The following is a 14,338-nucleotide window of genomic DNA, read 5'->3' on the forward strand; positions in this document are numbered from 1 at the left end:
CGGCTTCATTTTATTGCGCAAATTGTCCTTTATCAAGTTCAGCTGGCTGAAGGTGCGATGAAGATCATCCTTGAAGTGCCTATAAAGCACGTTCGTCAAGATAGCTGAACATTTGGAGCGATACATCTTTTATTCCTTTGTCTGGAATTTTCGCACTGTCCGGGAAAGACTTCTTGTACAGTTCTCCGACATGATCGGCGGTCAGCACTGAACTGTGTTCAGCAATAAAGAGCTCTGTCCCGCCTTCAGTCTCATGCGCTGGATCGACTTTCTCCGGGGCGATGCGAACTTGCTGTTGACCGGATGTGAAATGTCCCAATGCCTCTCTGTGCTTTGCACTGTCTCCATGTGCCTTCAGATCTGAGTACTTCGTACCCAGCACAGACTCACACCAGCACTACACCGAAGAACTAGAACCAGCACTATACCGTTTCGTCCAATCTACCGCCGTCCTGAACCGTTCCTTAGCACAGGGTCCCGAAGCCATTCCTTGCAAAGTTTTTGTTTGTAACTCACTTTCGGCATTTCAACAAACTAGAAGAGTGCACACTGCCATAGACGCTATTGAAGAAGAGAAACGAAGCCACCTCGCATTGGGAACAGCAATCGGCAGAGTTTGTGGGCTACTACAAGAGGGAGCAAGCTGTCCAGACAAACTTTAATTCGTGTTCTGGTGCAAAATCTCGGGTTATGTGTCATTATTTCCCGTAGTCAACAATGCTGTGCTGGGTGAGAGTAGCATTTAAGGCCTTAGTAGTTAAGGCCTTAATTTCGCGCCCTAAGGACAGAGCAAAGTCGCTTCTGTCCGGCGCAAGATTACGGCCCTAACATATAAGACATTAAATGTTGTGGTCTGACCGAGGTACTGGTGGTGTGTTCTCCAAAACAGATCAAAAAGGTTCTAGCACAAAGGAAAGAGAGCGAATCGAAAGTGAGCTTCTTGCGCGCAAACAGCCGTGCAGATACCAAATTTCAAACAACAACTTTATTTTTGACCTTGAAGAGTGGGAAGCTTACCGAATTTCAGGTGACTGGTTTCGGTTCGGCAGTTAGCATACCGTAGGGAATAAATTGATTTTTCGGGCTTTTCAGCCAAAATGAGGCGCAAGTCTGAATCCGCTAGAATCCCCTAAATTCAGCCAGGACCCCGTCAGATATTCCGCTAGCCGCTAAAGACATTTTTTTCCCGCTAGATGCAAGTCGAATCCGCCAGATCTGGCGGGAAATCCGCTAAATTGGCAACACTGCCAGCGCCGCCTGAACTTTTCTTTATCAACCTCATAAAAAAAAAAAAAAACGGGAGTCGTCCTCTTCGCGGCCCTTCCGTCGTCTGCTAATTGCTCCCTCCCCTCAACCATCTCGTGACAATGTGAATAATGCGCATGCGTTGTGGTCAAAGGGCTTCAGAGCCGGAGAGATCACGCGATCAACTTAAACCAGACGTCACTAAACAAGTGGCTAAGTGGGACTGGTGAATAGGGCATCTGTGATATTTCACTCACCTGATTGTGAACAGGGAATGGCACGTTCCTTCAAAACCTGATCGGAGAAAATACTGGGTAGATGATCCATATAGCCACGTCGTCCAGTAACATTAAAGGGACTATGAAATTTCCCCAACCCCCATACTTTTTTTTCGATGGAAACTGTTCTTCCCGCAGAGAAACTAATATGCCACAAATTTTTCCGGACGAAATCGCTCCACTCTGCGAGGAGCGCGTGCTGGAAATGTCTCTTCCGCGTTCCTCCTCTCCCGCGCATATTTCCCTGTCGATGGTGCAACTGTACGGACCGCACTTCGGTTCCCCGTTACGTCACCGGTGTTGCACAATGGCAAGTAATGCCGCGAGCTCGCGTGTGGCTGCCGCCACTGCCGCCGTCCGGTCCAGTCGCACACACAAGGTCACACGGTCTCTGGTCGCGTCTGAGGGTTGAAGTTGAAGCATTACGTTCTCTTGGTTGGAGGCGTTCGGATGACACCCTATAATGAACAGCTTTTTGCATGTGAATCGTTTGCTACAGTTGAACTGGCAAGTACCCAGTAAACCAGAAATATCCCAGGGATGTCCCAGAAAAGTCGCACACGTCACCGATGTCCAGGAGGTCCACCAGACGTTATCTGTACGTCCACAATGTGACGTTGACAATCGTCGGATATTGTATCTCCCAGAGACATCTGCAGGATGTAAAAGGAATTGGCCCACCGTGTGGCATTTTTCGCACATATATCTGGGACACGTGATGCTTACTGGAGTGGCGTAGGCAAAGCGAGAAACATTTTGGTTATAGACCTTTATTTGCAGAGTAATCACATCATGGAAGATAGTTTGAATTAAAAACACAATATTTGTGAGAGAGGGACGCCAAAAGTATCAACGGTTATGCTTCGGCGTTGTTGGGACACGCACTAATTAATTCCCAAGACGTTTTCACCGTTACAAGCGTAGTTCACCCCACTGTACACTTACTGAACGTACTCCTACAACTCTCATTTCAGTATATGCTCCATCTAGTACGCCAAAAGAGGCCACCACAGGCCTCCTTAGGTAGTGCTCTTATTCGATATCTCCCATACCCACAATGCGATACGCAGGTGACGTGGCGTTGCCAAAGTGCTGTATACAGCGGTTGCATACCGTTCTCAAATAAAAGATGCCGATTATTTATCCAAAACTATTTCTAAAACATGGACAGATAACAGAAACTGAATAATGCATAGTGCTCAGCATACAAGCTAATTTGATATGAAACGGTAAACGTCCCATTCACATCCGGATATCCAACGGAGACGTTCATAGGACTTCCCTCGGACTGCAAAATAAGGAAGAAAGTCTGTTCCCAGGGACGTCGCACGGAAGTAAACGGGACCCCGTTCACGAACATCCCTGGGATATCCAAATGTCAAATTCAGTTCTTCCCCAGGATATCCTTGGGACATATTTGGTTTACTGGGTATGACATGTGAGCTGTACTATGTTCATCGAATGTATTCGTCGTCTGATCTGCGGCCGTTCACAACAAGGAACTCACGCACCTCCGTGGCTTTGAGAGTTTTGCTGACGAGTTACGTTGGCCTCTAGCGATTCACCGCAACATGTATTGGTTGTACCGCCGTCACCAATGGAAAGTGTCTGGTGGTTGCTTGGCGTTGCAGTTATATTTACGTCAGTTGCAGTTATGTTTACATGTTAGCAATCTGACAACAAAGGAAGTGCGTTGTGAAGTGAGACTGTGATATTTAGAAGATGCCCCCTTTGTTGCTCGATTTGTTTGCACGAATTATCGTAAAAGACTGGGTGACCTAATGGTCTAATGTTTTGTTTTACTTTGTTTCAACTCATTACATTTACATCATTACTGTTATTATCAAAAGAGCTTCGCGCCTTTAGGCGATTTTGATTTACTCCGCATTTACTGTTCTACAGGTGGCAGATTATGTTTCATGCAAGAATATATTTATGAGCACGTCACGTATTCTGTATTCAATGTTGAACACGTCGTAAATCTGAACATTTAGCGTTGCCAACCACCGTGGCTACAAAAACTCAGCTGTAGAGTATTCTGTAAGAGTATTCTGACGTCGTATTGATTTCTGATAAGTGTTTGTCGTTTAACAAATTTATTGTTCAACCAGATTTCCAATACTGTGTAATACATCCATAACCCTAAGACTCGGGGACACAATCTCATGACACCAGTTCGCCTGCTTTGTTGCTCTCTTTTATTATTGTGTTACGTAAGCTTGAAGTCACCAGTTGAGTAACTGGAAACAAGCAAAAAAAACCAGTACTGACGTAGAGTGCCCAGTATTTTGCAATTAGAAAAACGACAAGTAATTGGTACTATTTCAAGTTAATTGCTTGTTGGTCTTCTGGCGGAAATCTGCTTTCTTTGTGAAAGAACTGTTCCATTTGCCACCGGGACAGAGTCCTTGCTATGCACGCTCCTCCGAAGGTGTGGGCGCACTTGTATGTGCGTCAAGGACGAGGACATCAGGGTCAAACAGCTGAAATGTCGACATTTAGCTTAAATAGTACAATAACTAAGACCTAACATCTACACATACACATTATATGCTATACATGCATAATTTTTATTTTTAATAGAACACAGGATATGTTCTATTTTACACTGTCACACAGCGTCTACACTGTCATCTAACATCTGTATTGGCACCAATGTTACCAGCAAATAAGGGCTGAAGTAGCTGCACGGCCTTGCAGGATGCCCAGAGCAAGTTGAGCTCGTTGAACACAGCAGTACACCACTGGTATGATGATGGTTAGTAGGGTTATTTTTTGGTAATGTGAAACAAAGCGCAGAGTTGTAGCAGGAACAAAATCTCGTGAGGACATAGTGTATCAAAGGTAGGTTCCTTTAATTTAGAGGTGACCTGCAGAGCACTTGCTGGAGTTGTCTTGGCATGTTACTCTGGTGAAAGACTTCAGCTGCCATGCACATGGGCCGCCCTGATTTGAGAAAAGAAGATAACACAGTACACAACCGCAGTTCCGGTGAATGCAAATGATGTAATCTAACTGAGCAATGATTATAAGATAAGAAGTGTAAACAAGAAAATGTCCCCCTCAATATCACATTTGTGCACATGATAAAGCAAACTGTAGATCAGATAACAAAAAAGGTTAAAAGAAAACTTGTGAACAATATACAGAGCCCGAATGGTAGACAAGACACTGCATTAAAGAGGAATCTGGAAAGAGGGTGCACAGCATTTGCCTGCTCTGAATAGTGTGTTGCAATGATCATGCTCTCTCATCTAAGTGGTTTCAGGCTCCGGAAGGAAGTCAGCTGTGAACATGGAAACAGGTCAGTGAAGAGAAAAGAACGGATACGTATGTTCAACATATTACATAAATGTTCTGTTGAAATATGGTTTCTAAGATCATGCTAAACGAAGTGTACTTTTATCAACAGTGCACCACCTGAGTTTAGGGACTAGATTCGGTAACTTCTACTTTCTTTCTCTTTTTCTTTTTTTACTCTGTCTGTGCCGTAAGCGGCGGCAATGTTCAGAGTCACGCAGGTGAGAATTAACCCATTCACACAATCCTGAAATCTATGACAGTATTTGAACCACACGGACTGAGAGACCTTTGTCAGCTCCAATAACGAAAAATACTCACACCTTTGCGCCGTTTAGGTGGATGTTCTTTCCCAGGTGTGGACAGGTATTGTGATGGTGCTACACCTTGGTTCAGACGACGCTAGGCTGGTTATCCAGTACGTTGAAGAGGTTCAGCGTACGCTTCGTAAATTCGATCATGCAAATGTCCGCTACAAACACGAGCAGCTAGTCGATGGCACCGCATCGTCTTTCCACTCCGGCGGTCCGATTGCTTTGTGGCGTCAAAAGCTGTCCGTCTCGTCACTGATAAGCCTGAAACATTGGATACCAGGCGAATATTGACGTAAATTGGTGCAACCAACTATCCAAAATCGTCTCGGCATGTCGACGAGGACCACAGGATGCGACGAGCGCGCGAAAGCTGCTGTCATGGAGATTTCCACTCCCGATGAACGCATACGCGGGTTCCTACGGTGCATGCTCCTGGCGGGATTCCTCGGCTCCGCAACACGTCACGATGACGTGTTGCTGAGCCAGCCGTGGTTGCGTCAAGTTGCCCGTTGTGTCTCCGCTTGGTAGCTCGCCACGGCGCGGCGCCAGCTGTCTTCCCTTCGCCGCTCCGTTTAAATTCGCTCCCGAGAAATCCGCTCGCGCGTCGAAGGTAAAATTTCGGTTCTAGTCTCAGAAAAATGTCTTCTTTCGAACGAAACGAAGAAAAAATCGTTTCATAGTCCCTTTAATGTGCGCTCCACACACTTGGTGATACTCAGACGTCTTCCATAGCGAAAATTTTCCACTTTCACCTCGCCTGTTTATGCGCGCTTTACCCAGATAGCTCTTTGCTTCTCGTCTTTCGGAAATGAATGCCATGATAGCTCCGGATCGCGCAGAGTGTTGTTCATACACTTTGGCCAGGCCTCCTCGACTACGACGTTCAGGTGAATCTCCATAGAGGGCGATGGCGTCGTTTTCTGACGGCAGTGACACCTACTGAGTGAGCTTACCCTCTGCGGAGGGTTTCCATACTCGCCGCTGCAGTTCATGCATGGGGGCAATTGCGCTGCAGTCAGCCCAGCCAGGTATGCGAGAACTGCGACCCACAACAGCGGTTTGTCAAAACTACGCTACCTTTGAGAATGCATTGCAACGGAAATTTGAGGCGGTTGCTCCGTGCGTCTCTCTCGGTTTTTGTTTTGCAAAGTTAGCCTTTTCTGGTACTCGAAGCAGTGTATCAAACCATGCCTGGCCGTTATTGCGCCGTTAAATGGTGCGGTAACGGGAGCAAAACCCCAGGACTTTTTCGCTTTCCTATCGGCGACATCAACAGGTGGGTATGTTTTGGCGTGCTCTCGCTTTTGCTTCACCTTGTGGATGGTGTTTTCAAGTTTTCCCTATGCACATTAAAGGTTTCCTCAGTGGGCAACGTATGCCTACTTGTCTTCTGAGGCTGTCATCCCGGAGGGATGGAAAAAGGAGCGCTGGCTATGTGCAGTGCACTTCGCCGATGACCAGTTCATCGGGGTTCCCCAAAACAGAAACCGCCTGCATAAAAATGCTCGGCCCTCAGCAAAAGTGAAGGACCCGCGTCCCTGGTATCCCAAGGTAGGCATCGTATCCGCAAGGTAAATATGTACGGGAGCTGGTGTTCACCCATTGAAACATATATGCATTGCTTTCGGCAGAGTTCTTTGAGTCATCATCAGAGGAGCTCGGTCACGGTAAGCCATGTTTAATTGGGTGTGCAGTTTTGAGTAACCGTACGTATTAGTGTCCTCTCCGCGTTATCACACTTTGAAAACACCCTTGTTATTCTGTTCTGTTTTGTTCTGTGTACACGGGATAGGGGCGTGTTTCGAAGCACTGAACTCAAAGCAAATGTTGCGTCATTTTTTACGTGGGCAGTCGAGTGGCATGTACCTTATCTTCATGTACCTCATCATCAATGCTGGAAAATATGAGCGATTTTAAGCATGGAATATTGATGATGTGTTTCATATAAAGGAACACAATGTGAGGATTCGCTGCCAACTCCTTCAGTGGTCGCCACTCAGGTCCTACACCCAGGTAAGATTTCCTAAATTCATTTTCGCATGTTCTTCTACTACCAATTTTCACACGTCTTTAAAGACACATCGCACCACGTGGATGAGAGCCCACCTACTCATGGGTCGAAAATTGGTGAGCCTCAAGATTGTTCCTTATTTCGGTAGTGTGAATTGGAAAAGGGCAGACGTACAGGAATGCACAAGATCGGAAATACCTTTGTGTCATAGGCGCGCAACATGTTGAGTCGCAGCTGCTATAATTTCCATCGACCTCAGCACTCACCAGCGATTATGTATGTGCAGGTAATGTGTTCTACACTAATTTTCACAACGGCTGCCATGACTCTTCATTTTGACCTTTCCTTAGACATGTCATGCTCAATAGTTGAACATTCATCAACAACTATTTCAGAACATCCACCGAATCTGCCAGCTCCTCCTCCCGACCAAGGTTTGTTCTTAATTCTGAACTCCATATGTTCATTGCAGTGTTCTGTTCACATGACTTGTGGCAGGTAAAATTGCAGGATTACTAATAGTGACAATATGCATGTATTGATTTTTTATCACAAGAGCTGTCCCTGATGCGATGACCCGGTTTACTTATGAAGCCAATATTGTAGAAGTACAAATCATTGCAACCCCCATTTCTTAGGTGTTCATAAACAGTATGTGGACTGTGCTGTGTACATCACACACAATATTTCTCATTATAGGAAAAGCACTGTGTTCAGCATCCCAACAGCTGCAAAGTCATGACAACAACATTCCTACATCAGGTACTGACATATTTCCATCTGTGCGCACTATCTGCAATGCATTCTGTGCTTCTGTGATATTACTGATTTACAGCATTAAGAATATCCATGCAGAGTTAAACAAAAAAGGGCTACAAGCTTCTTTGTGAGCCAGCACTGTATACTATCATGGCTAAAACAATGATATGCTGTGTTCTGTAGATGCTGAGGCGCCTTTGATACCACCACGATCTTCCTCTGTGGCACCTCACTCGGAAACATTTCAAGAAACACCGCATGCTCATGGTAAGTATTTTTGCATTAAGTTGCTCAGTAGCCTTTAGCACAGCTAATATGTAAGCAGGAAAACTGACATTATAAGCTATATCTGATAGTACTACATAAGTTAAAATTAACTTTTCCTGTATTTTTTGTGCAGCAGCAGGACAAACCCCACACAAGTCCAGAAGCAAGGTGCGTCGAGATTAAACGCCCAGAACGTCTCGTGTCCTAAAGATGCTACGCACATCGAACTCTCGCCTGAGGTCATCTCTGTTCAGGGCTTGGCAGCAGTACAACCGTGCTAGTGAGATCTCAAGGGCGCAACTTGTAGCTCGAGCTTCCCACTTCCTCTCCAAGCATGCCCTGGAGCTTTTCCGTGTGCAGATTTTTTTTGCAACCGCTCAGTAAGTATGGGGGGAGGTGGCCGGAGAGCTTTAAGCGGTTTGCTTTGAACATGTACTTCCACAGTCCCAAAGCGTACACTTACCTAGCAAAGCAGATAGCGTTTCCATCTGTCACGTCACTGCGTAGCTGACTAAGGTACATTGGCATAAAGCAGCCGGGAATTATGGCACAGGTTTTACAGACGTTAGGGAAGAAAGCAGAAGGATGGTCCAAGAAAGATCGTACGTACATTTTGCTCTTTGATGAAGTTTTATTGAAGAAAATCTATATTATGATTCAAAGAACGGCATTGTCCATGGGTTTTCTGACTGCGGAAATGGCAGGTCACCCGACGTTGCAAGCACTGCACTTGTTGTCGTTCTCTCAAGCCTTTCACGGTTGTGGATTCAGCCTGTCGCATTCTTCATTGCCAAAACTAAGGTGGATGCAGACCGCTTACAGCAGCTCATTCTGCAGCTGATTGAGCAATTAAGATCAATTGGAGTCATAGTGAAAGGTGTAGTGTGCGATCAGGGTGGCAGCAACGTCACTATCTCAAGGCAGCTTGGGGTGACGCCCGACCATCAATTTTTCACTGTTGGAGATGAAAAGATCTATTTCTTGTTTGACGTCCCCCACCTAATGAAGTGTACGAGAAACAACTTAAGGCACGGTGCCCTAAAAATCACAGATGACACCATCAAATGGCAGCACATTCAGCAGCTCTATGAGCTGTCACACTTTCTGAAGCAGAGGCTAGTGCCGAAGCTAACTGACTGCCACATCTACACAACACCCTTCGGAAACATGAAAGTAAAGTATGCCACACAGGTGCTCAGCAGCTCTGTATCTGTTGCCATTCTTGCTTTTGTGTCCATCGGCTGCTTGCCAGGTGAGGCCACTTTCACAGCAATTTTTTGTGAGGCCATGGATCGGCTGTTTGATATACTCAACAGCTCAGCCATTTCCCTGCCACAGGCAGAATGCACTAAATTCAGGTTTCCGCTGTCTGCTCACCCAAGCCCAGAAAAAGAAGACAAACTGAGGAAGCAACTGGAGTTTTTGAAATCGCAGCTTGCTTCCATACGTCAGTGGAAATTCGAATCTATACCCGTCAGCCTCACACGATAAGAGGCTGGCAGGTTACAATATCGGCCGTTCTTTCGCTTTGGGAAGAACTGCGCCACAGGTTTGGGTTTGAGTAGCTTCTAACACGTAGACTCAATCAGGATGCACTGGAAAACCTTTTTGGCATGTGCAGGCAGCAGCATGGTTGCAACGAAACTCCAAATATATTATATTTTATTCATACTACTGGCTTACAAGTAAGCCTAAGTAGGGTGGGATACATAACACTTAAGGTAAACACACAAGGTCAACAAAAAGTGATAACAGAAGACATTAATTCAGAACTGTCGCTATCAGTTTACAAAAATTTTCAACCGTAGGACTATTCATTATCGCCTGTGGTAGCTCATTCCATTCCAGGACAGTCCGCGGGAAGAAAGAAAATTTAAAACAATCACTTTTCGCGCTGAAAGGTTTAAAACGTAAACTGCGTGGCTGCCTAGTAAATGTATTTCAATTTGTGAGTGGCCTCAAACACATCCTAACTGGTCAGCTTTTCAAGCACTCTGGGCAGTCTAATTGTGAGGCTGATAGATCTGCTCTTCTGGCTGAGCTGAGGCGCGTGCCGGTCTCATCTGCTGAGGACACTGAGCGTGAAGTGCAGGATACAGAGTGGCTGAGTTATGTAGACTTTGGGACTGTGGAGCAGCTCAGTGACGATCAGAGATAGTACAAGACAACGTTCGCTACTACATAGCTGGACGTCTTGCTCACGTTTTCCTAACGAGATCGTCATGTCCCACTTGCTCCCATATCTTGATTTCGGAAGACCAAAGCCTCCAGTCTCACAACCAGTTCCTTGCTCTTTTTAGTGGGTGAAGATATTTCTGGGGAACTTTTTGGAGGGGTCACGTTGCCCTCTGGAAACTGTCTTGAGTTTGTTGTAGGACTGGAGGAACCCTTTTTGAAGTGTGTCACCAAGGTTCTACACCTCAAAGGTGTACAGTGAACCCTCGTTATTATGACCATGGTCGTTCCCGAAAATTTTGGTCATAATGCGGAATTGTCATATTAAAGGGGGAGTTTTGCAGAGGTTTCACTGCATTGTTCCCCAGGAGTAGGGTCGTAAAGCGCGTATGTCAGATTATCGGGGGTCATATTAACGAGGGCTCACTGTATTGAAATTGCTGACTGAACACTTAAGTGACAACACCTTTAGCACTGCATTTTGCAGCCCGCAATGTAGGGATCGGTTTGTGTCAATGTCCTGCCATCTGAGGCTGCTATGGCACCTGTAGCTTCGAAACCCGACGCTTTCGAAGACAGCCACTAGCAAGCGAAGTGCTGCAGCCAGGAAGGCTCAGAAATTGTTAATACCATATACGGCACATCAGTCCCAAATACATGCTTAGTCAGTCACAGTGCAGTGCCTCAGCTACCATAGAGACGCAACTAAACCCCTGAGGTTGCCTGGACCAGGAGGATAAACAACTATCTCGTCTACAGCGTACCCTAAAGTCTACGGACAGAGGAATAACGGCAACTCCCTTGCCTGGGGACGCTTAGAATCCCTGTAGCTGGTAGAGTGGTTTGGGTGAACCACCTGGGAAATGTCTCTTAGTTCATTTTGGATAGAGGAATACTGGCGACTACCCTTGCCCTAGACATATCCCAAAGCTTCAGGCATCCTCAAGGTTGCGCATGACTGTCAACGAAGGGAGGCCAGAGGGTACAAGTAGCATTTCTGCTCTGGGTTCTCCTCAGGTACCTCTCTGTGCCCTCCTTCGGAAGTGCATTGACATAGTTGTGACAAATCATTTGTACTTATGAGTGTAGCTGTTTATATTAATTTACTTAACTGTGCACTGTGGAAACTTATTAAAGAAGAAGCTGTTGTTCTCTGTTGACTTTCGTAATTTCATCTCACGAATCATCGTACAGTTTGGGATTGCAAGGGAAACCATATGATCTTTAAATACTCTTTTGGTTTGATGCTGATGCAAACATATTTAATCAAGCACTGTTTTGATATACGATACCCCGCCCTTTTATCAGCCTCCTAGTTGTGACAAATCGTTGGTACTTATGAGTGTAACTGATTACATTTACCGAACTGTCCACTGTGGGAACTTACTCAAGAAGCAGCTGTTGTTCTTTATTCACTTTCCTAATTTCATCTAACAAATCATTGTACAGTTTGAGATTGCAAGGGAAACCATATGACCTTTGAATACTCTTTTGGTTTGATGCTGATGTAACGATATTTAATCAAGCACTGTTTTGAGATACGATATCCCGCCCTTTTATCAACCTCCTTTAGCTTCTTTTTAATTTAAGTAGTAACATATAATGCACTGACCATGTGTATTGAATGCTTCTCAATTATAGGCGTGTAAGTGTTTTTAAATTTGTATGATTTATTATATCTTAGTGGTATGTGCTCACCATTGTTGCTTATGCCCCCATCTCCATCTGTATACATTCATTCCCTACAACTTATCTGTATGCCTGTACATATCTATAAACGTCATTAAAATCGGCTTCAGCACTTGTCCTGTACTTGGAGGTGTTTTGTGCTTTTCCTAGCAACGTTGTCTTCTCTTTTTCTGTTTCTGCATGTCTCGGTGTCGGGACTTGTATTATGATAATACGCAGTTAAGATTCTTTGAGGCGTCCTCATACTTGCGCATCGAAATACGGTGGAATTTGACTACCCGCGAAATCGCTAGCGCGGAGCGCGCAACATACAATAGCGCGAAAAGGGAAAACGGAGAGGAAGTGGGAGAGGAGCAAAGAGCAGATCACGTGCTTTTTGAAGTCAGCGCCATCTATTGTGAACGGCGGGCGAACAGACTACCGCATCCGCTCTTCTCCTTTTACAATCCTTCTCACCACTGAGCGCGTTTGGCTTGCCAAGGCTACAGCTCAGGAGGCCTGGTTTGGCACACAACACATCTGCCCATTGCCCTTATTCTTCTTCGGTGGCATGCTGCTGAAGATGAAAGAACTCATGTTCTGAAGCTGGAACATCATAGAACGGACAAATACATACAAAGCCTCAATTTGCCTAAGAAATTAACGGTGAAAGATGAAAGTCATTCAAAAGGTTAGCCAGCTGTAGGACTCGAACTCACATGTTCTGGAGTGCCGGTCCAGGGCTCTACCAATTGAGCTAAGCGAACACGCCTTCTCAGCAACTTCCAGGGTGCGTCATCTGAAGGGACACACCAGCCACTCTCTCTCACTCATCCTCCATTCACTCTTACATTTTTGCTCACTCATACACACATTCATACGACGGGATCGACGCAGGCGGCAACTGTTGAACATGAAAGAACTGATGTTCTGAGGCTGAAACAACATAGAAGGGAAAAACACATACAAAGCCTCAATTTGCCTAAGAAACTAACGATGAAACATGAAAGTCACTGAAAAGGTTAACCAGCTGTAGGACTCGAACTCACATTTACTGGATTGCCGGTCCAGGGCTCTACCAATTGAGCTAAGCTAACACGCCTTCTCAGCCACTTCGAGGGTGCGTCATCTGAAGAGACAAACCAGCCACTCTCTCTCACTCATCCTCCTTTCACCCTTACATTTTTGCTCACTCATACACACATTCATACGACGGGATCGACGCAGGCGGCAACTGTTGAACATGAAAGAACTGATGTTCTGTGGCTGGAACAACATAGAAGGGACAAATACATACAAAGCCTCAATTTGCCTAAGAAATTAACGATGAAAGATGAAAGTCACTGAAAAGATGAGCCAGCTGTAGGACTCGAACCCACATCTTCTGGATTGCCGGTCCAGGGCTCTACCAATTGAGCTAAGCTAACTTTTTTCTTTTCCACCTTTTATTAACAAATACACACAAGTACAAGTACGTCACACGGTTGCAATGCCGAGGGCCATTACAAAACATCTAAAGAGAAAACTGAATACCTTGTGAATTTGTAGACAACAATTTTACAAGTACGTAAGGGCGTCAGACAATGTCTCTAACCAATCTGGCAGCTTTAAACATCGCATAAGGCACAGCTTAAGCTGATATATTTCTATCTTGAAGTATTTCATAGGAGGTATTGACGGTTCTTCGTTCCTGTCAGCCATACGAAGTTTCCACAGACGGTACAAGGCTATAAGCATGACAATATCGTACCTGACTGTTTCCCTCGGGTGTAATGGGAGAAACCGTATGGCGTGTGAGTTAAGCCGAAGTCGAGTTCTTAAAACTTTATGCTGGAGATCGCCCCAGAAAAACTGGGCTTATGTGCAGTCTAAGAAAAGGTGGTCATGCGTTTCAGGAACTTTGCAGAATCTGCAGTCTGCAGTCCAGGGCACGTATATGCCCTTCTGCGCGAGCCATGCCTTGACAGGTGGTGTTGACCTATGAAGTTTGTAAAAGAATGTCTTCATGTTTGGTTTGATTGACATCCTTTGGACTCGAACCAAAACATCCCTGCCTGGCCAACTGGGTGGAATATCTCGATGGACAGGCACAGGGAACAGTGTGTCGATCAAGTTGGCCGCCAGCGTTTTCTTGTTGACAGACAAGAGGTATTCAAGGGTAAACCTGGCTTTCAAAATCAGCATCGCACTCAACGACCTCCTTGAAAAAACCTGTTAACCGCATCGTTCCCTCTGTGAACGTGACGTGTAATTCCGGGGTGTAATTATATGTAAGAATGCGTTTTACTCCCTCGAGAACTGGATGCAGCTCCTCACGAATA

The 14,338-nt window shown here is 45.4% G+C and overlaps 1 long non-coding RNA gene and 1 pseudogene across 1 annotated transcript; both read left to right on the forward strand.

Moving 5' to 3' along the window:
* Positions 1–7,390: 7,390 nt before the first annotated feature.
* On the forward strand, positions 7,391–7,864 carry LOC135373107 (uncharacterized). The gene is made up of 3 exons (XR_010416283.1): positions 7,391–7,434; positions 7,544–7,582; positions 7,848–7,864. It is a non-coding gene; the product is annotated as an uncharacterized LOC135373107 (long non-coding RNA).
* A 301-nt stretch (positions 7,865–8,165) lies between these two features.
* LOC135373152 (uncharacterized) lies at positions 8,166–10,599 on the forward strand (annotated as a pseudogene).
* The last annotated feature ends 3,739 nt before the right edge of the window (positions 10,600–14,338 follow it).

Source organism: Ornithodoros turicata, unplaced genomic scaffold (genome assembly GCF_037126465.1).
Source record: "Ornithodoros turicata isolate Travis unplaced genomic scaffold, ASM3712646v1 Chromosome21, whole genome shotgun sequence".
NCBI lineage: Eukaryota > Metazoa > Arthropoda > Arachnida > Ixodida > Argasidae > Ornithodoros > Ornithodoros turicata.